Raw genomic sequence first — 23,020 nt, forward strand, 5'->3', positions numbered from 1 at the left:
GCTCAGCGGGGAGTCTGCTTCTCCCTCTGACCCTCCCCCCTCTCATGCTCTCTGTCTCATTCTCTCTCTCAAATAAATAAATAAATAAAATCTTTAAAAAAGAAAATTGTCTCGAATGAGGACAGAGGAAGCTGTATAGGGTTCAACAGAGTAGTGTAGACACTTAGCAGACAGAGAGAAATGATATTCTTGGATTCTTGGGGCTCTCGAGGTTTTAGGGAGAGAAAATTTGTTTTTCATGCCTGTGTCCGAAGTTGTCACTTTTGAACAAATGCTTTCAGCCCGCCGTACCCTCCCACCCCCGTCCAGGTAGAGAGGAGAAGGATGCTCGGGACACCTGGGAGTATCCATGAGAGCACGCATGCTGCCCTTGGGGTGGGGGCGCGTGGGTTCCTGTTTGCCGTGAAGAACCTGTCACACACCCAGCATAGGAGAAACTGTCACAAAGAACACCCCGCACCCCAGCTCCTGGGAAGTCTCTCCCTCGCTCTCTCCTTACCTGCAGCGTTGATGGAACGTGGGCAATGCCACAGAACAGAGACAGCCTCCTGTGCGGGGCTGAGCAGGATCTATAACGTCGGGGACAAACTAATGCTCTTGACAATGTGTCTGACCACCTGGATCATTCTGGAGCCTTAATAAATACTAGGAGCCTTTGGGAGTACGTGTATCTTAGTCCAAAGCTTCCATCTATTTGGGGCTGATGCTGTTTCAGCGTTTCTAACCACGTTTTCTAATCTTGAAGATGTTCAGAGACATGATTATTATGGTGCCCACGTTACGATCGGGAAACCGAGGCACAGAGAGGCCGCTTGCGGCACCAGGTCACAGAGGCCGGTTGCAGAGCCCAGGCTAGGAGGGGGGGTCTGTGGCACTCACATGTGCTGAGCCGCTCCTGGATGCACCAACTCGCCCACTCTCACCAGAGCTACCGAGGCTCTGCCCTTGGCCTCTGGGGGAGAATCGGGATGCTGGGATGTTCAGAGAGGAGGGGGTAGCTGGAGGGTCTCCTGCCACTAGACACTAGGCTGTGGGTTAGACAATGAACTTATAAGAAGGGTATGTCTGCCATCTGTGTTCAGAAAGAAGGTGAGACCTGACCACCGGCCCGAGCCCTGCGGGGGAGGGAGCAGGTCCCACGGGGCTGGGGGGCCAGGCCAGAGTCTGTCTGTTTGCCCCCCAGCTTAGGTAAGCCATTTTCCAGGAACCAACGCCTCTACAGGTCACTTGTTTGCCCTTTGCTGATCTGCAAAGCCTCTGATGAGATGGATTTTGTGCTCCCAGGGTGTCATCAGCCAGGGCAGTGGCCTCTGATCTCCTGGAAGCCTGCCCTCAGGTCAGGTGGTGGATATCGATGGGGGCAGGGAGTACAGGCTGAGCAACGGAGAGGAGGCTGTTGGCAAAGATGGAGCTGCCCTGTGGCCCATGGCTGGCCCTCGGTGGGGGCCGACAAAGGGTATGTGCGTGGCTGCCATCCTAGCAACGACAGCAGAACCTCATGGGCCCAGATAACAAAGTCTTGTCACATTAGGGCATGGAGCTCACAACAGTCCTGCAAGGCAGCTGGGTTCATCCCCATTTCACAGATGAGGAAACCGAGGGCCAGAAATGACATTATTCGGCTGAGACGTCCAAGAGGGAGCAAGAACCAGGCTGTCAGAGTCCGGATCCATCTCGCCACCTGCACGAGCCCCAGGGTAACCCCAGAGGTCTGGTCCAGAAGCCGGTGCTCCCCTGGCCTGCTACCCCGGTGGTGTCTGGCAGGCACAGGCATACGGTGTCAAGGATCAGTCTTGGCCCCGGCAGTGTGGGTTGGCAGCAGCACGTGCAGAAGCCGTGGCAGGAGCGAGGGGCCGAGTTCAAGGGGAGAGGTGGAAATGGTGCAAGGTGGGCAGAGGTGGCCGAGTGGGGAATTAGGCTTGATTCCATCAGATTGGTAAAAAATAAGTAATGATGCATGCTAACCGATTGTTATTACTGAAGCAGAGGTGGTGGTGGTGGTGGGTAAAGCTAGTCACTCACATGAGGCCTGCAGGTTCTGGAACCTTCTGTAGGCCCAGCCACTGCTGCTGTCCTAGACATTCTACCTCTTTGATAATTAACCTGAGATAACCAACCATGCCTGAGAAGCCCACGACAGCCCACCCGTAGCAAGGCTGGCCCTCTCCTCCCTTTCCAAGAGTAAGATATCCTTCCCACTGGTACGCACTATTCCATCCCCGGGCGGCTTAAGCTCCTTAGGACAGGGGCTGCATCACTGACGTCTTTTGTCCAGTTTAGGGCACGGGCTTGGAGCTTCAGGACCCATGTGACCCAGTAGGTGAGAGCCTCACCGTAAAGCATGATGTAGAGATGCATTTGGTCAATAAGGATAGTCCACTCTGCTGGAGATGGGGTTCGCAATTATCTGACCCAGGTAGGGATCCCAACTGTGAACTGTACTCTCGCTGGGAGGCACAGTCCCGGGGCCAAGAACATGCAAGAACAGCATGTTCACCCACAAATGCATAGTAAATACAGATATATAGGCCCATCACTGCCTCTGCCTGGGACACCCCCAGTTTCCCTCATGAAACTAGTAGACAGAACCTGGGATTAGGAATCAAGCAGACGTAGAGTCTAAACCTGGCTCTACCTTTGACTCATACTATAGAACCTTGGACAAATGACCTTTTGAGTGAACTTCCTCATCTATAAAATGGGGCAGTGGTGCTTATCTCCATGGGCCCTGGGGAGAGAATTAGCAGGGAGCATGTAGGAAGTGCAGGGACAGGACCTGATAGGTAGGTCATAGTCGAGATTTGGTGACCACCTGCCCGAGGGCTCTGCCAAGGGTCACCTCCCAAGTAGTCTGCAGGCCCTCGGCCCTGGCTGTGAGCCTCCGGAGAGAGCTCCCTGGAGCAGGGCCGGCCTCCCCCAGCTAGTCATTCCCAGGTTCCCAGCACAGGAGCCAGAACCCACGAGGCTCCCGAAATGTGCAAGGGATTGGCTAGGACGTTCTATCGGCACCTCTAGGCCCTGGCTTTAGGCCCCGGCTTTCACTAAAATGAGGGAGTGGACTGTGGTCCCCAGTCCCCTGCAGGGACAGGCCATGTATGCCAAATGTCCCTGGTCTATAGCAAGATGGGGAAGAGAAGCAAGGACCTTGTGTTTCCTGTAAAGCATCAACTAGTCAATTTGAAGAAACATCCTTTTTCTCCCTGAGAGTATGTCCTTTACCTTCTTGGGTTATTATTGAAAATGCCTTGGGCGCCTGGGTGGCTCAGTTGGTTAAGCGACTGCCTTCGGCTCAGGTCATGATCCTGGAGTCCCGGGATCGAGTCCCGCATCGGGCTCCCTGCTCGGCGGGGAGTCTGCTTCTCCCTCTGGCCCTCCCCCGTCTCATGTGCTCTCTCTCTCTCTCATTCTCTCTCTCAAATAAATAAATAAAATCTTTAAAAAAAAAAAAAAGAAAATGCCTTTTCTTAATAAAAATGTCTTAGGTGAGGGGCGCCTGGGTGGCTCAGACGGTTAAGTGTCTGCCTTCGGCTCAGGTCATGATCCCAGGGTCCTGGGATCGAGTCCCGCATCAGGCTCCCTACTCGGCAGGGAGCCTGCTTCTCCCTGTGCCTCTGCCTGACGCTCCCCCTGCTTGTACACTCTCTCTCTGTGTCAAAAATAAATAAAATCTTAAAAAAAAAATGTCTTAGGTGAAGTGCTGATAATGGTTGATAGGGACTGGTGTGTTTTGCCTCGGCGGCCCCCAGGTCCGTCCCCAAAGCTGTTGAACATGTTGTTGGTTTGGAAAGCCCAAAGTCCGGGACCTCCTGGCCCCCACGAGCTCTGTTTACTGATAAACACACAGCACGTTGCGAAGGCCTCCTGACATTTTTCCAGTCTTTTTGTACCCGGCTAGCTCTCTCCTCCAGATTTACTTGTGATATTTATTTGCAAGTCAACATTCCGGTTTGTGTTGAGACTTGCAGCATGGAATATACAATCCTCTGCCAGGGCCCGATTTTGATCTTTGACAAATCGACTGAGCAGGGAGTGGGCGGCTGCCTTGGGAGCCTGCAGGAGTTACACCCACATGGGGGCCGGCTCCCATGCCATCGGGGGTGGGGGAGCCCAGCCTGGGGTGGGGGAGTTCCCTCTGCCTGGGAGCCTGGGGGACGCAGGGGAAGGAGATGGCTGGGGGCAGAAAGAGAGCTGAATTCCACGCGTATGTGAAGGCAGTCACTGGAACGATCCCTAGAAGGGGATGGTGGCGTGGGGCAGGGCACCAGACCGGCAGCCAGGCAGGCGGCCTCCTTAGATGGCTGGTGGGAAAGACAGACCAGGAGGTGGGGACTGTAAACCCATCGCTTCTTTTCTCCAGGTGGAAGGAAGTGTTAGTGCTGAGTTTAATTTTACAACCACCCTCCCCAACCTGGAAAACACACTTTAGTGATGGCTAGGTAGGTGCCGAGGACTGAGCTGGTCCTTCCCAAACATGACGCCTGTTTTACCAGCTAGCGACCTCGGCGCAGATCTCCTTCTCCAACTCCTGCGGGGTTGCCAGAAAGTTCCCCCACGCCTCCTTGTTCCCAAGTCCCTGGTACGTGGCCTTCCGGCCTCTAGCCTCACATGAGGGGGAATCTCCCATTAGAAACCTGGTATCTTGACTTCCGTCCTCACATGCCCCTCCCGGTCAAGGTCAAGGCCCAAACTCTCCAAATTGGCAAAGGGCCGCAGGGCAAAAGTGGCTGACCCACCCAAGCTTGGCCTGGAGGTTCTCCACTATTTTGGCCACTTGCAGAGGTTTTTGTCATCATTTGTAAGGGATTTTTTAAAATACAAGACGTTTTACTTATTTCGAGAGAGAGAGAGAGCTTCTCCTAATAACCTAGTCTGAGCTTAGCAGACACAGAAGCTTAAATTGTTACTTCAGTCTTCGGTGATCCTGGTCTGTCTTCTGGTTCCCACGTTAAGCACGGGGACTTGGCTGTCCCTGATGCTGGTGTGTCCCCACCTTGTCTGGTACAGGGGCAGTGGTCCCTCACTAAGCAGGGATTTTGAGCATGTCCCTTAAGAGCGGTGCTGGTCCAGAGCAAAGCGGCTCGCTGTTGCTCTTCCGGGGCAGAGGGTCAGGTGCCTATCTCCCTCCCTGCTTGGCCACCTAGAGAGGCCGGGGATGACGTGCCCGCCGTGTGCACAGAGCACTCTGCACTCAGCACTGCTCAGCCTCAAGTAGGCAGCTTGCCTCCCCTGCTCCCGGTTGTGGAAACTGAGGTTGGAGGGGCTGAGCCATCGCCCCGAGATGCAAACCCGGGAGTCCCAGGCCCCGTCCGGGTGCCCAAAGGGCCGGCTCACATGTCCTTGTTTTTTCCACTGTGCCCCCCACTCCCCTCCTGGGCGCCGTGACCTTGGACAGCCACGACCGCCCTGCTTCCCTTCTCGACTGTAAACTGAGAGGCTGGGCTGGCTGATCTCAAACGTGCCCTGCCAGCCGGGGACTCTGAGTTGTGCTTGGGGGCGTGACTGGGACATGTCCCAGGAGCCAGCTGCCAGAGCCCACGAGGGAGGCATTTTTTCCTGCCTCGCTGGGGGAAAGCAGACACATGACTCTCTGGGCTGAGCACTTGCGGTGAATTATGCTCAGCGGGGCTCGTGCTCTGGGCTTTGGGAATGTGTTCAGGACCAATCTCCAGGCCTGGTAGCAGCAGAGCTCAGGGCCTGGGGGGAACCAGCTCCCTTTCTCAGCCGGAACGTCCCAGGCCGAGGCAGAAAGCTGCCCACCTCTGCCTTCTGCAAACAGGGAGTAGAAGGGTGGCTCTGCGTCCTGTCCCCACCACTTCCCAGGGAGGGGACACTCACTGTGGCCTCCCACCCTCCAGCTTGCTTCCAGTGGCTCTCCCAGTCACTTGCTGCTTTGGTCTAAAAGTGGGCTCTGGCTTCTTGTTGGCACCAGCGAGGTGATAGATCCTGCATCAGATGAAGAGGTTACGGATGGGGCACTCTTTGGCAGACGGACAGAACAGCGGGCACCGGGGCCTGGCTGCCTCACGTGTCCTCACTCATGCACCACGATGTTAGGGAACCAGGCGCCCTGTTCCCACCCACACCTGGGCCTCCTTGCCCAGTCGCTTCTGACCCCTTTGGAAGGGAACCTGAGAGGTCGGCCGGTGGCGGGGCAGGGAGGGAGAGGCTCTTGGCAGGACCTGAGGTCCAACTGGAACTTTCTGGACTGAGGGAAAGGGCAGGACCCCATGGGATCCTCACTGGGCCCTCGGGGGCGGGCACAGGCTCTGAAAGGAAGACTCAAACAGCCGGGTGGGTGACACAGGGCTCACCGCGAGAAGCTCCCTGTCCCCATCACCCTTTTTTCAGGGCAGTAAAGTTGTGCTGAGAGTCTGAGCTCCAGTCCCGGCTCTGCAGGGGGAGTCTGGCTCATCCCCTCAGCCCTCAGCTCCTCAGTTTCCTTGTGGGGGGTACTGAAGCTGCCCCGGATGGTCACTGACAGAGTCAGAGGTAATGAAGATCTACTAGGCCCAGTCAAGAGGCTGCTGGGCCCTGACCCCTCCCCCACCGGCCTGCACAGTCTTTTCACACGGGACCTCCAGTCTCACTTCCCTTATCCACCAGCCACCAGGCTCCGTCCTACCCTCTCCCCACCCCCCTGGGGTCGGCCAGGGTCACACCCCCATCTCTCTGTCAGCCTCTCCACTTGCAATCTGATGTGTCACACTAGCTTTCCCTCGTGCGGGATACCGCCTCTTCCAGGAAGTCCTCCCTGATCTCCTCTATCCGGGCACTGTTCCTCTTTTGTGCTCCATCAGCCCCAGCACCTCTGCTGATCCTCCTGGGTCATATGTGTCTGTTTACTAGTCCATCTCCACCAGACTGGAAGCTTCCTGGGAATTAAGATCTTTTCTGAGGTTATAAATACAAATAACAACAGAAATCATGGCATTAAAAAATTACCCTTTCTTGGGTACGTTACCTCCTACATGTTCGGATTTAACAATGCCCAGCTATTTTGTGCATAAAGCTCTCTAGTGATTGTGTTTATTCATACCGCAATATTATTTTATAGTGAAATATATCACATATGTGCTCTGTAATTTTGCTTGTTTTTATTATGATGCATATGCTACTGACTATGTTTGAATACACTTAATTTATTTTTTACATGTAATTTTTTTGTTGTGGTGGTAAAATAAACATAACGTCAAATTTCCCATTTCTTTTTTTTTTTTTTTTAAGATTTTATTTATTTATTTGACAGAGAGAGACATAGCGAGAGCAGGAACACAAGCAGGGGAGTGGGAGAGGGAGAAGCAAGCTCCCCACTGGGCAGGGAGCCCGATGTGGGACTCCATCCCAGGACCCTGGGATCATGACCCGAGCCAAAGGCAGACGCTTAACGACTGAGCCACCCAGGCGCCCTAAATTTCCCATTTCTAAGTGTACGCTGTGAGACCATTACCATGTTCTGTCTCCTTTGCTCTTGCCCAGCAGAAACTCTGTACCCCTGAACACCAACCCCCCACTTCCCCTTCAGGATTTTCAGTTGCTATAAGAGATTTTGGAACATTTGGTGGAATCAGAATGAGATCTGTAGCCTAGGGTCCCCTTGGTGTTAACTTCCATCAAGTGGTGGTTGTGTAGGATGGCCATTCTCAAAGATGTTGGTTTCATGACTCCTTTCTACTCTTAAAAGCTATTGAGAACCCCAATATATTTTGCTCATGTGGGCTATAGTTGTTGATATTTCCAGTATTAGAATTAAAATTGAAAAAAAGCTTTAAATATTTATGAATTCATATAAAAATAAGAAGCCCTGTATTTGGGAACGTATACAACACTTTTACAAAGTGATTATATTTTTCAAAGCCTCCTCCAACTTTTTAAAACATTTTTGCAAGGCTCTTGAACGTCTGGTTTAATGGCAGGTGGCTGGCTCCTCGTCTGCTTCTGCATCTGCATCTGATCTACTACAAACGTGTGTGAAGAAAACACAGCCTCCCGCAGGGAGGGGGAGAGAGAAAGCATTTAATAGTGGTTTCAGGTAATCGTGAGTATTCTTTGACATTGCACCAAAATTCTGCAAATGAGTGTTTCTTTTCTTTTTTTAATATAACAACTTTAGGACAGTATATTCACATGCCATAAAATTCATGCTCTTAAATTCTAGGGTTTTTAGAGTCTTCATAGAGTTGCAGCCCTCACCACCTCCTATTCCTTCCTGGGGGCTGGAAGGGTGGTGTTTGAAGGGAGTGTGCTGAGACCTGGGTAAAATTGGGTCCCCCTCCCCACCTGATAGGAAGACACCATGGAAGGGGAGATGCCAGGCAGGCAGGGGTCCCGTTAGGAAAATCCTCAAGCCCCGCAGACAGGTGGATGCTCAGAGGCCTCTCCCCCTTCCCCTCCTCCTGAGGGCTCACGGGAGGAGGAGCTTGGGTAAGAAAGCCTAGTCCCACTGACTGCCCAACACAGTAGTGCTCATTTTGTATCCACGGAGATGGGGGGGACAAAGCCCCTGGAGAAACACGGAAAGGAGGTCAAGAACCCAGTAACTGTATGAGTGTCCTATGACCGCAGTAACAAATGACCACACTTTGTGGCTAAAAACAACCCAGACTTAATGTTTCAGTGCTGAGGTCAGAGTCTGATGTGGGTCTCGTGGGGTTGGCAGGGCTGAACTCCCTTTGGAGTGTCCTGACCTTCTCCAGCTTCTAGAAGCTGCCTGCATTCCTGGGCTCGCGGCCCCTTCCACCGCCTCCCAAGCCAGCAGCCTGACACCATCCAGTCTCTGACTCTGGCCCCCTTCTTCCTCTCATGACCCTTGCAACGACATTGGACGCCGTGAGGAAATCCACCATCCTATCCCCATCTCAAGATTTTTGACTTAATCACATCTGCGACGTTCCTTTTGACACACAAAGCAACTTCTTCACGTTCTGGGTATCAGGACGTAGACATCTTGGGTGGGGGGCTTGTTTTGTGTCATCATAGTGGTCAAGACCACGGCCACGGGAGTAGACTGCCTCTGCCATTTGTGGGGCCATGGGCCAATCATGTCACCGCTCCATGCCTCAGTCTCCCCATCTGGAAAGAGGGGATAATGATAGTGCTGCCTCGTCAGGCTGCTGGAAGGGCCAATGAGGTGACATCCGAAAGTTCCTCAGGGTGGGGCCGGGCGTTTGAGAAGTGCTGGGGGGAGGCTTACATCTGTGAGGTCCTCCCGATTCCCAGGGGGTCAGGCTTTCCTGGCCACGGGCCTGGGGGCAGGCCCTTCGCAGGCCCTTCGCAGCCCAGCAACCCTGACAAGTCACCAGGCAGCCTCACACCACCCTGCCTGGGGCTGCTTTGCTGTGGCTCCTTCTGGTCCATATGCTGCCCCGGAGGGGAGGCCAGTCTGTACCCCAGAACCCCCGCACCCAGCCTGCCGGGAGGAACTTCCCGGCACCCTGCCAGGCTCCTGCAGCACCAGGCTCCAGGGAGATGTCCTGGGCCAACACCCCCTGCCCCTTTATGTAGGTGAGGAGACGGAGGCGCAGAGGGGGACCAGCCAGCTGGGTGGCCTCGCAGCTGCTAGGGCCCTGCCTCCTGGCTCACTGCTCACTGTTGCCATGATACCTCCTGGCCAATGCTGGGTGATGTGGGTCGTGGCAATGTCTCTGGAACCTCCTGTGCAGCTGAGGAGGGTGTCAGTGGGCAGGACACCCTCCCCCGTCCATCACCCCTTCCGGAGCCCCGTGTCTGCTGCACGCACAGAGGGCGCCCAGGTGCAGCCCGGCGGTGGGGGTAGGAGGGCAGGGAGGTGGGGCTCGCCCACCACGCTGCCACAGGGCTTTGCCTGGGATATCACCGCTTTACAGGAAAGAGACTTGAGTTTTCTTCAGGGTCATGTCCTCCCACATCCTGGGAAGTCAGAGATGCTGAATGTGCACTTGGTGGATAGTGAGTCATCCACCGGTCGACTGGTGGACTAGAGATAGAATCAGAATTTCGTCTCCCCACCAGCGTCTCAAGGCCTCCATTTGTCTCTGTCAACATAGAATGGAAGGGATATTTCTTTCTCTTTTTATTTTTTTTTTAAGATTTTATTTATTTATTTGAGAGAGTGCGTGCACAGAAGGAGAATGAGAGGGAGAAGCAGACTCCCCGCTGAGCAGAGAGCCCGACATGAGGCTCGATCCCAGGACCTGGAGATCATGACCTGAGCCGATGGCAGACGCCCAACCGCCTGAGCCACCCAGCGCCCCAGAGGTGTTTATTTCAAAACAATAACAAGAACATTGGCTTCAGCAGGCCACGTGACCTTGAGCCACCTCTCCCCGACTGCCGGGCTGGGCACAGTGAGCCCCCAGCTGCGGGAGGGAGATGCCCTTGGAAGCCAGGCACTGCACCTGCGTGAGCTCATCCTGCTGGGGTGAGCTGGGAGCTCCCCAACAGCCCGGCTCTACTGCTTCCTCCAGCAGAGGAGAAAGAAGAGTGGGAGGGCTATGTGACTCGGCATATGGGACAGGCCCCTGGGAGAGCAGGGAGCGGAGACCACACAGCCTCCCCGCTCAGGGCTCCGCCCGCCACCGTGGGTCTGTGCGTATGTTTGTGTGTGTGTGCATGCTTGTGACTGTGCACATATGTGTGCGTGTGCGTGCCGCCTGGCTGACTAGGCGTGGCGCACTTCTGGGTGCAAACATGCGTGTATGCGAGCGCGTGTGTGTGCTCGCGCGTGTGCATCAGCATGCACGAAAGCCTCTACGCGTGAGCGCACACGTGTGCACGTGTGTGCATCTGCACATATCCGTGTGTGGAGCGCATTCACGTCTGCGTGTGTGAGCCCGTTTGTGCGTGTTCATGTCCGTGTGTGCACACATGTGAGTCTTCACGTCCTCTCTCGGGCAGCGCCGTGGAGAGTCGAGGTAGTGCTGGAGGTGGAGGCAAATGCAGGCCTGGGGAGAACTGCTGGCTCGGGCCGGGGCCTGCCCTCCGCTCAGCCATGGTCTGCTCAGATCAGAAGACCTTGGGTGCAAAGCCAAGGTCAGCAGGGCAGGAGGCTTCCCAGGACGAGGCTGCCAGCACCTTTGACCGTCTCTGTTGCTCATTTCCCAACTTCTCCCCCTTGAGGGCATCTTGCCTGTGTTTCTTGGTTTCTAGCCCATTCTAAGAGCCTGCTGCCATGCTGTCCTTGGGGGAGCTCCATCTTCCAGTTTCCCAGGTAAGTGTCCCCACCCCAGCGAGGGTGACTGTTCCAGGCCAGCCTCTGAGGGATGCCCTCCCCTGGTGACCCGCCTCCCCGCTTGGCCACCGAGCTCACAGCTGGCACCCTTTCCCCACCCCCCGGCTCTGGGGGGCTCCTTTTTAAGGCTCCCCCATAATGCGAACAGAACAGCCAGCTTTCCCGGAAACAAAGCCAGAATTGTAAGTGCTTGTGGGAAAGGGCAACAGTTTGTGCGGCACAAAGAATTTATTTTTTTCCTTCCCTGATCTGAGCCCTATCACCAGGCCCATGGCTGCTGGGAATTCGGAAGCTTCTTCTGGGAGAAGGCTGGGGCAGGTGGTGTGGGTGGCCAGCCAGCCAGCGCTGGTCACCGTCCCCTGCTGTCCCCACTGTGCCTCTGTCCTGCGATGCCCCAGTCCTCCCACAGGCGTGCCTGGGACACACTTGGCTTCTCCTTCCTCACTCCGGACACCGGCCTCTCCGGACCTCCTTCTCCAGGCTCCTCGCTGGGTCCTGGGCCTCCGCTCTGGCCTTCAACACCGGCCCCTGTTGCTCCAGCTGAATCTGGTCGTCTTCTCCATCTTGGAGGAGATCCAGGTTCGTGCCCAGATTGCAAGAATTTGAGAATTCTCACAGCTTTCTCCAGGAGGAGGTCACCGAGAGGAAGTGTCCGCCGGTTGACTCTCCAGGTGGCTGTGGGCGATGGGAGGCTCCTGACCCCTCCTGTGCCCTTGGAATGTACACTCTGCCCGCTGTTCCCACAGTGGGAGCTGTTCTTAAAGACACAGGCTTGAGGGGCGCCTAGGTGGCTCAGTAGGTTGAGCATCTGCCTTCGGCTCAGGTCATGACCTCAGGGTCCTGGGATCGAGTCCCACATGGGGCTCCCTCCTCAGCAGGGAGCCTGCTTCTCCCTCTCCCCCTGCTGCTCCCCCTGCTTGTGTGCACGCTCCACTCTCTCCCCTTCTCTCTCTCTGACAAATAAATAAATAAAATCTTAAAAAAAAAAAAAGACACAGCCTCGAGAGAGTAAGATCCTCAGGCTCACACCGCCTCCTTGCCACTCCACACCCCGGCCCCCCGGCCCCCTGGCCCGCAGCTAACGCAGCCTGGGGCTGGCTTCCCCAGAACAGTAGAAAACCACGGCCTCATGCTGGCCCAGTCCTGAATGCTGCGGCCTACTGCCGGGGAGGGGGCTCAGCATGCAGAAGAGCCCTGGCTTCTAGCCCTGGCCGGCCCTGACCTTGACCTGGCCTTTGGACTCTTGTGGCCATGTCACACGGACATTGAGTGGGGCCCTCGGCCCAGTGGTTCCAGGGAGGGCTGTTCCCGTAACAGTCTGTCCGCATCACCTCCCCGCCCCACTGCTCCCCTGACCCTGAGCGTCTCCAGTCCCCCCCAGCCAGGCCCTGGCCGGTAGCCAGCCCTGGGGCAAACGGCTCCAGCTCCACCACGAGGCCAGCTCAGTGGTGTGTGCCCCCAGGGCTGCGTGAGGCCCAGCTCCTTCCGACAACCCCCGGACCTCCAGCCTCCCCAGATGCCAGGACCCCACCAGCTGTGGTCAGAGAGACAGCTGCTGCTCAGTGTCAGCCAGCGCAGACCGGGCCCGCGGAGAAAGTCAGCTACAAGATGAAATCCCAGGTCGGGTCTGGTTGGACGTCAACAGACCAAGGTTGAGCCCCTCTGAAGGGTGGGGAACACCGGGTCCCTCCCTGCGGTCAGCCTCACAGGTGATCTGGACCCAGACGCCGAGCTGAGGGTGTGCAAATCTCCTGTCCTGTGGCGGGGCGGGGGGCGTTGGCCGTGGACCCCAAGGCCGCCCAGGAGTCTGGATCTGCTGCCGGACCCGAGGCCTCAGGTGCCAGACACACACAGCCTAGATGCCAAAGCCCCCCACCCCGACTCAGGGGCCTGGACTTACCTTCCCGGCCTGCCTGGGGCTGGGCGCAGATGTGGAAGCATGACCCAGAAGCCAGACGAAGATACTTCGGGCACGGGCCCTATCCTGGCCACCCCGGCCACTGGGGCCACTCACACTACCTCCTGAATTTGGGACCTGGCCCCGGCCCTGGCCCCCAAAACCACACTCATGCTGGACAACTCCTTCTAGAAGCATCGATGTCCCCAAACCACGTACCCCCACTTCTCCTCATCTGCTTTTTCCTGATCGTAGGGACTTCCTTGCAATGCTCCCTGGTGTCACTCAGCACCACAGTCCCTGAAACGGGCCTGCAGGGTCACAGGGAGAGCTCAGGAGATGTCCCGTGAGGACAGGTGTGGCTCTGGATTACTCTTCCCCGTTTGACCCACCAGGACTTCTGTGCCCTGCAGGTACCAACCCTGTCTTCTCAGCTGCTCATGGACCCTCGACGCACCTCCTCCCCTCCCTGCCTAGAGTTCTTTCCCTCCCTCCATGATCTACACTGACTGCAAAGCTCTCTCTCTGAAGCCGAACTCCCCAGGGGCTTCCCTGCCCTGGGGGGCTCTATGCTGCTGCCATCACCCCAAGATGTAGTGTCTCCCAGATAAAGCTGTACACTCCTGGTTCAGGCCAGACAGAGACCCGCTTGCTCTGGGGGTGGGGGTGGACTATGGAGGCCCACATCCGAAGGCGGGGTACGCGGGCAGGAAGGGCTGGCTTTGAGTCCATGACCCGGTACTCTTCCTGATCAGCGTTGACCTCAGGAACTGCTTCTCCCCGGGCTTCAGCTTCCTCCCCTGTGAAATGGGGAGCCGTCTCCCCACACAGGGGCATCAGGTGTCGGGAGGAGAATGCAAGCTGGGGCCACAGATGCTTCCAACCGCAGCTTTGTCACTCACCGCCGTGTGACCTTGGGTTGATCTTGCCTAGCCTCTGTCTCCTGGCCCTGAAAACACCCAGAGCCTGAGACTAAGGGGGGTGATTTGGGGCAGTAGCACCCAGCCCACTGGGTCAAGTAGCTGGCACAAGGTGGGTCCCGGGGGAGAGGGGGACGACCGGTCAGGAGCCAGCAGGCCTGCTTCTGGCCCTTATCTGACCGGCTGCCCTGGGAAGGTCATCGGGCCCCTGAGCTGACTGCCCCTCAGAGGCCCTACTGCGCGGCCAGATCGCGCGTCTGTCCCCAGGCCTAGGTCCCGGCCTAGCAGCCCAGCTGTGCTTGGGAGCTGAATGCCGCCGAACACGGTGCTTGTGCGTGGGCTGGCCGGGAGCCCCGGATCTCCCTCGCCCCATGAGGTGGAGGGGCAGCTCCCACTCACTCTGGGGCTGCCCCCGAGGAAACTGCAGGGGGCTGGGAGGCTTGCTGGGCCCGCGGTCAGAGAGATAGGACAGCACGGACAGCCACGGGTGGGCATGGGCGGACCCTCTGCCACTGGGTGCCCAGCCTCCCAAGCCCCCTTTGGGGGGGTGAGGCCCCTGTTATCAGGGAACTGCCCAGAGACAGCCGTGCCACAGCTGGAAGTAAGTGCTTGGGAGTGGGGGCAGGGCATGGTGGCCACTGGCCCTGCTGTAGGGGGCGGCCTACATGGGGACGAGCTGGAGGGATGGGCCAGCTGGCCGGGGCTCTCCTGGCAGGGGATGCAGGCCAAAGGCAGGGAGCCTCGAAGGGTCTGGTGTGGCCAGGGGGCACAAGACGGAATGGTGACACAGGGCATCAGTGACTGGGCAGCCAGGCTCCCCCTCCCCATGGGGGACGTGGGAGGGGGTGACCCAGCTTTCTCCTTGGCAAGTGTCCTGCAGCCCTAGCCAGGGGACAGGCTAGAGCCCAGGGGACTGGGGGAGGGCTACTGGGGCACTCGAGGTGGGGGGGTACTCTTCCAGGGGCCTGTGGGCCAGAGAGGGGGAGGGCAGGGGGAGGGGAGGGGGCAGCACCGGGGGCCGCCTGGCTGTGTCACACACCGGGGTCTTCCAGGGTCAGACCAGCACCGGTCCCCGCGCAGGCACCCAGCCTGAAGGAGCTGTGTGTCATATTCTCGGGGCTGGCCTCGAGTCTGGGGCAGAGTAGGGTCGGGAAGTGGGGCGGAGGTGCGGCCTGCTCCGCCTTGTCGGTGGGAGCCGGCCTGAAAGGGCTGGCACGGGGAAGAAAGCAGGCAGCAGAAATGGGGGAGGCAGAGTCCTGAAGACACCCTTTGATCCAGCCATCCTTGATGCCGGTCCAGCTCCTGGAGTTTTGGTTGTCAAAGGCTATAAAACCCTCTGGGCCTAAGCTGGTTTGGCTTGGGTTTCTGTCACCTGCAACAACTTCCTGATTAATTCTGAGACTGACTCTAGGAATGACCTGCCTTATTGGGTATGAGTGGTCCCCGGTGCCCACAGAGGGTCCCTCACCCTTCCACCACATCAGCAAACCACGTAGCGACCCCCCAAAGGCCCCCACAACAAACACGTATAATCACAGAGTGTGAAGACGGGGCTCCTCATTCCTTTTCCTACTCTGCAGCTAGCAGAGTCCTACTCATCCTACAAAATCCAACTCAGGACTTACCTGTCCCAGGAAGCAGTCCGCGAACTCTCCTCCATCCCACTGTTTCTCTTGTGCCTCCAAAACCGAGGCAGCCCCTCCCCAAACCCTACTGTGTAGCCGTTGGCTGTTCCAGATCTGTTTCCCAGCTGAAGGATCTTTGGAAGGCAACACCCCCCAAGGCGGTCCCTCAAGGTGATAAACATCCTGTTCTGGTGAGTCTGCATTCAAGGCTGCCCTGGGCCATGAACTGACGCCCTCCACTCCCAGCCATCCGTGGAGCCCAGTGCCAGGACTTAGGAATGTCTGGGTGCAAGTGCGGGGCCAAGAGGAAAGATTGCTTCCAGGAAGGCTCCCCAGAGGTGGAGCGGCTGGGCCCTGGCGTCCAGGGCAGCTGGTGGAGGCAAAGCCAGGCCTGCTCGTGTTTGTGCAAGTGTGCCCGGGATCCCAGGCAGGATGTGTGTCTGCCAGGCTGTGGGACCTTGGGCAGATTTCTTATCATTAAGATGGGGGGGCGGAGAACATGCACAAAAGGGTCAGATGACATGGGCAGTGTCAGAAGCTGGGGGTGGCGGCTGTGATGGAAGGCTTGGGTGAAGGTGACGAGGAAAGGGGGCAGCAGGAGGGCCGTCCTAAGCAGAGGGCCCGCCGTGAACAAAGGCTGGGTGCCATGCGCTCTGGGGTGGCAGAGGCCTCCTGTGGCTGGAGGGAGAAGCTCCCCACTGCTGCAAGTGAGCCCCCAGGAGCTAGAGATCAAGCCGAGGCTGCAAACCAGGTGGGTGAGGACTAGGTGACGTCTGGCCCCTCCAGGCCCCCAGTTGCTCCCTCTGGGAGGCGGGCCCTGTGCCGGGCAGGACGGGAGTCTGGATTTGGCCTCCTCAGGACCGCCTTGCCCAGGCCCAGGGAGGCCGCACAGCCCATGGCCTCCCAGACAAGGCTGACCCGCTAAGCACCACCTTGGCTGTCGGGGTCTCTTGGAGCAATGGAGCCCACCGGGCTCGGCCCAACTCCTATTCTGCTTCCCCCACACCCACCAGTTTGCCTCAGGGTCAGGCCAGCCGCTGCCCCTCACTGGGACAAGGGTCAGCCGGGCTGGAAGGGCCTGCGGTACCCAGTTCCTGTCAGCGGCCAGGGGTGACACTTGCCCAACCACCCACGGCCACACCCACGCTCCCCGCTCCCTCTGCCACCACCTTGTCCTTGTGAGTCTAGAACTTTGGGGGGTGGCCCTCTGGGGGGGCCGAGGGATACCTCCAGGATTCCCTCGGGACGGGCCTCCCCGAGGCTCTAGGAGGCTGCTGATCACCCAGGGGCGCCAAGCAGTGACCGAGCCGGTGATGACAATCAGTGTTTACTGCTCACCGTGTCCGTGCTGGGCTCAGGGTATACGCAGGGGAGAGGGAGACCCCTGTCCCCAAAAGACACTGCTGTATGACCCTGGACATGATGCTGACCTATCTGGGTGTCGGTGTCCCCGTCCCAGGCACGGGGATGGGAAATCTGATCCAACCCCCGTTGTGGGATCCGATGAGACCCAGGCCTCTGGCCATCTGGCAAGTGGTGGATGACGGGGGCTTTTGTCCTGGACCTTCTCCTGCCATCTCAGATGCTGCTGATTGTGACCTCGGGCCCCACCTGCGTGGAAGGCACGGCCAGCCTCACCCACCCAGGGTTAGCTTCTGGTCTACACAGGGGAAAACTGAGGCTCAGAGAGACACAGATAACGTGACCCAATGCCACGGGGTGGGGGTGGGGTGAGTCCCAACAGACATGGGGGTGGACGTCAGCCCAGGACTCAGACCCCGCACAGCACATGGGAGGGGCAGCGGGTGGCGGTCCTTCCGGTGGCTGGAAGGTGGGCCGTCCCATGTCCCCCCTCCGCCCCCCACCCCTCCCCTGCCTGCCACTAGAACACTGGACCCACCCCCGGGGGGGGGCAGTGAGGGAAGAAGGGGCCCTGCCTCCCGCGGGGGTGGCCTGGCTGATACTGAATCCACCCCACGTCCACCGCCCCCCACCCCCCGCTGGTGATCCCACAGCCTAGTGGGCCCTGGGACTGCGGGGGAACATGGCCTCCCAGGCCACCACCCTCCGCCAAGAGAGGCCGAGCGCCCTCCCCAGCCCACGCTGCCCTTCTTACCAGGTGCTGGGTGCCACCTGGTGGTCACCCCAGACCTTACAGCGGAGGTTGGACCAGAGTGGCCCCGGGGCCCTCAAGCTCAGGTCCTCCTCGTTGTGTAAATGGGGAAACTGAGGCTCACAGAGCAGTCAGGGAGAGACAGAGGCTGGGGCTCCTGAGGTCATCAGTGTCTGCTTTCTTTCTGGGTGAGCTCAGGACCCCTGGCTGGGGGGCTGGGTCAAAGCGGCTTAAGGCACAGGGGGACCCCGGCCCCGCCCTGCAGGGATTCAAGTCACAGCTGGGCTTGTGCAGACCCCTGCCGGTGGGTCTGGTCTGTGTGCTCTGGCCAAGCCCAGGCCCTGCCCCGCTGTCCCCAGCAGCGTCTCAGAGCCCGCTGAGTGACCATGAGTGAACGGGAGCCGGTCTGGGCGGCGCAGCAGGGCCAGCCTCCGCCCAGTCCTGAGGCCCACCCTGCACAGCTGCTGGCCTTGGACCTCACAGTCCGCCTCAGCAGGAGAGAAGTGGCGGCTTTGCCTCCACCGGGATCGAGGCCTTGCCTAAGATCAGAAGCACCAGGAACTGTGTCTCTGTTCCCGTCCTTGGTCGGGGGTGGGGGGTGGGGGGCGGGCGGTGGGGCGGGTCCCGGCCCCGAGCCTGGCTCAGGGCCCCTCAGAACACTATGGTTCACCGTCTGGCTCTAAGCCCCATCCTAGCCCCCGCTGGGCCTGGGTTCGTGGGGACCCTGCTGCCGTTCGCAAGCCGGGCCTGATTCCCGTGGGAGCAGGGTGTGAGGCGCGCTTCCCGACCCTGAGGGCCTGAGGGTGTCTCTTGGATGGCCCTCCGGCAGGACGGATAGGGAGCGAGGTGCACAGTGCTGATGTCTGGCTTCCCGCAGGGAGGGCCCAGGTGGCCCCCAAGGTCAGTCCCCGGAGTTCCTCACATGTATCCTAAACCTCAGCTGCTCCGGACCTGTCCCCAGCCTGACTCCTCTGTCTCAGTGACTGTCCAGCTGTCCACCGGAGAGGCCTGGGCCACCCAGTCAGCCCCCAATCCATCCCACGGTCGGTGTCACCTCCCAATGATTCTCAAACCCACACACGTCAAGGTGCTCCTTGGTCACCACAATGGTCCAGGCATATCTGTGTTGGTCTGAGCCTGGTGGCCGCCACCTCTTGGGGCCCTCTCTCTTCTTGGTGGCCAGAAGAAATGCAGAGTTGCCAGGCCAGGCTGGGCTACAGCTCGCTGGCGTGACTTGACCAGCTTGGTGGGTGTGGTCAGGCCTGTCCGAGAAACTGTGGGTTAAACCAAGTCTAAGAGGCCTGTGTCCTCCATGCAGGCCTTGTCAGAGCCTTCAGAAATCTCACCAGTTCCAAGAGAGGACACTGTAGGCAGCTGCTCTGGATGTATTTATCCAGGGAGCCCTCTGAGTCCAAGAGCATCTCAAGGCCTTTCTAGGAGACAGTCCCCAGGGTCCCCAGGTGCTGCTTCCTGCCACCCACTTGCCCGACTGCCTCTCCCACCAGTTTCCCTCCCAAAGCTGGGCTCCATGCCAGCAGACCATGTGCTCACTCTAAATCGTTTCTTCAGTCACGGGGTGTTTATTGAGCACCAACAGTGTGCCAGGCACTGGGCTAGGTGCTGGGGATACTGCAGGAGTAAGATACCATGGGAGCCCCAGCCTCGTGGGGGTGGGGGCCGGGAGGCTATAGACCATGGGGGTGGGGAGCGCTGAGAAAGTGGAACAGCCTGGCGGCTGGGAGCCGGCTGGGACAGCATCTGGGCCTGGTTGTCCTCCCAGGAACCCAAAGAGCTTCACAGAACACCAACACTGGACAAGGCCGCTCTGGGACCCTAACGGGTCAGGACAAAAGTGAGACCCCCAGAAATCACTGAGCGTGGGTGACAGCGTGAACCCCCTTCAGGCCACAGAATGGCCCTGTCCCCTCCTGGCCCATCTCAGCCCCCCAGCTGTCCAGGACCTGACACGGGCAAGCTGGCTGCTCCCACCTGCTCCACTTCGAGAGAGAGAGGCTGAGCGCAGCACCTTCACCCAGCTCCCATGGGGACTCCCCAGACCCCCCCCAGGCTCCTGGTCCACTCTGGCCCTCAGACCCTGCCTGCTCCAGGAAGCAACAACATCAGGGAGACTCATCTCAGCTAAGGGACACTGGGTGGGCATGAAGCCTCTGCCAGGGGGGCCACGGGCATGACAGCAAGACGCAGGCCTGCCTCACCCCCGAGAACCCATCCTCTTCAGCCTGGCCACCGAAGCCCCAGCTTTCCCTTTGGGCTCCTCTTGCCAGGGGCCACCCCCACCTCCAGGCCTCCAAACAAGCCAGTGTCCCCAACCTCTCGTGCTGGGGGGACCTCTCCCTTCCTGCAGGGAGCCTGGGCCCAGGCCAGCAGGCAGTGCCTGGGGACAGCCGTGGCCTGAGTCCCTGCAGCGCCCTTGGATCCCCGCATGTGGAGGGTGCCCGCGCCCCTCGCAGGTCTGCCCTGGGTGTGGCTGTGCCGGGGGGGGGGGGGGCGGGCCGTGATGCCAAGGGTTCAGTGGCGGTGGACAGGACGCGACCAGATGTGTCACCTGGGTCTCGGCGCCCTCTGTGAGTGGGGCCACGGCAGGGGTGACTGGTGCCCCCAGGGCACGGAGGGCCTGGCGGGGGCTACGGGGTACACGCGGAATCCGCACACACCGGCCCCCCCCCCCCCGGCTTGACCCTGAACCTGAGGCATCTAGCCCAAGAGCGGTGGGGATCCCCTTCGGCAGTTCGGGGCGATGGCCGCCACCTCCTCGTGCTGCCACACGGTGTCACTGTCGGGAAACGCAGGGCCTGTGGGCCAGGCCGAGGCTCTGGCCGCCGGGGTCGGGGAGGGGGCACTGCCGGGGCCACAGCGATGGCAGGAGGGACAGAAGGGGCGCTCACCCTCCGGGCGGGGCAGTGCAGAGGCCACGCTGGCGGGCGGACCGGGCAGCGCCGGGGGCCGGGGCACGTGCCCTTCCTGGGTCCTTCCTTCGTAAAACAGATCACAGAACGCCCTGCCTGACTGGGGGGTACGGAGGGAATATACCCCAGGACGGGCTCATTACCGCAGAGGTTGTGCGTTGAACGCTGTGCACGATTAGAGGATTCACTATACATAGTGTGTCCACACAATGTTTTCAGAAGCTCGTGGCTGGCCGCTTGGCTTCTACAAAAGACCTATATGAGTACCTGTTTTTGCTAACTGAAAACAAATCCAAACGGGAGTTCTGATTTTATGGGAAAAAGGGAGGGGAAGGGAAAAGCGCATTCGGCATTGGCTTCACACCAAGCCAGTGCAGACCAGTGCACGCCCCGAGCAGCGGGATGGCGAGCGGCGCCCCCAGCCCCTTCCCCGGGACCCCTGAGCATCCCGCCGCCGCAGCTCTGAGCTGCGTCTGCGAGTATCTGTGCTTTGTCTCAAGTTATGTTGTGTAGCCGTTAGCAGGACGTGTCCTAAGAGTATCAGAAATGCCCAAGAGACGTGATTTATTAGGTCTGGGAACACTGAAATATTTTTTTTCATATAAATTAATGGTAACTGCTTCTTCACTTTATGCCATTTCGGTTTAGGGAAGTTTTCCTAGGGAACGTTGTACTTTTGGATAGTGGGGAAAATCTGTATTCATTTTCCCTTCGGATTTTAAAGGAAACTGAAATGAAACCTCTTTGTGGGCTCCCAGCAGTATGTGCCTGCCAGGGAGATGGACAGGCCAGCCCAGCCCCATGACCCCAAGAGTGAGGCCCCTGAGATGCTGGGCCCTGGGGGACCACCCCGTCCCTCAGTGCCGTGTGGCCCTGGCTCTGCTCTCAGCAGTCCCCGGCCTGCCCCCCTGCCCTGGGGAGCTCACCTGTTGGCCCGCCCCAGGCCAGAGCCCCGCCGGGAGCCTGGATCAGGCAGCAGGTGGCGCCAGACGCCCAGCCGCAGTCGGGGACTCAGGTCCTCCTGCCTGGCCCCGCCCTTCTCCTGTGACCCCCCACCCCCGCCCCGTGCACCCCCTCCAGCCTCAGCTGAGCTCTCTGAGCTGCTCTCTCCTGACATCGGCAGGTGGGATGGGGAAACCGAGGCTTGAGGAGAAGAGCTACCATCCCGGGCCTGTGTCCCCAAAGGTGGGGCCCTTTCCGCCACCTGGTGGGGCATTCCAGCCCTGGACAAGGGGACAAGAATGAACTAGCTGCTCTGACCAGGCTGACGACGCCATCTGGCGTGTTTCAGGACCAAACTGCTTCCATACACCGCTGATGGCCACGCGATGGGGAACCCTGCCCCGCGCCTCCCCTTCTCCCTGAGACACTCAGGCTCACATTCTGGTGGGTTCTGACACCCTTGTCTCTAGGGATAGCCAGGTGGGCAGAGCAGAGACTGGAAGTTGGTTGGCTGGAATGTGAGGAGGGACCCTGGGTAAATCACCTCCTCCAGGAAGCCGTCCCTGATACAGGGCTGGGTCCAGGGCTCCTTGGGGCTCTCCCAGCCCACGAGCCGCCCCCAAACATAGAGCTGACCACAAGGAGCGGCTGCTGCGTGTCCCTGGCTGCTCCCCACCGGGCTGTGAGCTCCCACTGCAGGGCTGGGCACAGTGGAGGTGCCAGGAGGAAAGGTTGGACTCAGGACGTCAGCTTCTACACAGACGACTGCGGTCAGAGGCGGCACCTGAGCTGCGGACGTGCTCAGGAGGGGACTGTGCGTTCAGAGCCCCGAGAAGCAGGACAGAGCAGGAGGGCTCCAGGTGAGAGCATGCGCAGGCGTGAGCACGGACGGGGCTGTGCCCAGGAGGCCAAGTGTCTGGAGAAAGGGATTAGGACCCACACGAAGCTCCGAGGGCAGAGGGAGTGGGGGTGCAGAGAGAGCAGGGACAGAAATGATGGTGAGGGGACGCAAGTGGCCAGACTCCACCACTGACTGACCATAGGTGAGGAGGAGGAAGTCAGTGCCCAAGTTTGCCACCCACCCGGCTGCCGGAGGACAATGGGAGAAGGGACGGCCTCTTCTCTGTCTCCAGCCGCAAACTCCTACACAGCCGTCAAGATCCAGCTCAGATGGCCGCTGGTGTTGGAGGACTTCTGCTCTCTGGGCTCCCACCGTCCCCAACCCAGGGTGTGGCAGAAGCTCCTCGGAGCAGGCAGGTCGCAGATGGGTGTCGAGCTGGAGAACCCCAGCAGGAGGAGGCCAGGATGCTCGGGATGGAGGCTGGGGCCAAGATGGTGGCTTGGGGACAGTCAAGGTGGGAGGGGCCGGGGCATTAGGAGGAAGGTCCTG

The 23,020-nt window shown here is 59.0% G+C and overlaps 1 protein-coding gene and 1 long non-coding RNA gene across 2 annotated transcripts in view; one reads left to right on the forward strand and one right to left on the reverse strand.

The window, feature by feature from the left end:
* Nucleotides 1-23,020, reverse strand: part of GRAMD4 (GRAM domain containing 4) — a 467,167-nt gene that overhangs the window by 402,304 nt on the left and 41,843 nt on the right. The gene's annotated exons all lie outside the window — the stretch shown is intronic.
* Nucleotides 7,860-12,052, forward strand: LOC117998562. Its single transcript, XR_004676015.1, has 4 exons — nucleotides 7,860-8,029; nucleotides 10,085-10,563; nucleotides 11,125-11,185; nucleotides 11,461-12,052. It is a non-coding gene; the product is annotated as an uncharacterized LOC117998562 (long non-coding RNA).

The sequence above is a fragment of the Mirounga leonina genome, unplaced genomic scaffold, assembly GCF_011800145.1.
Source record: "Mirounga leonina isolate KUSES-001 unplaced genomic scaffold, KU_Mleo_1.0 Mir_418, whole genome shotgun sequence".
NCBI classification, from domain to species: Eukaryota; Metazoa; Chordata; class Mammalia; order Carnivora; family Phocidae; genus Mirounga; species Mirounga leonina.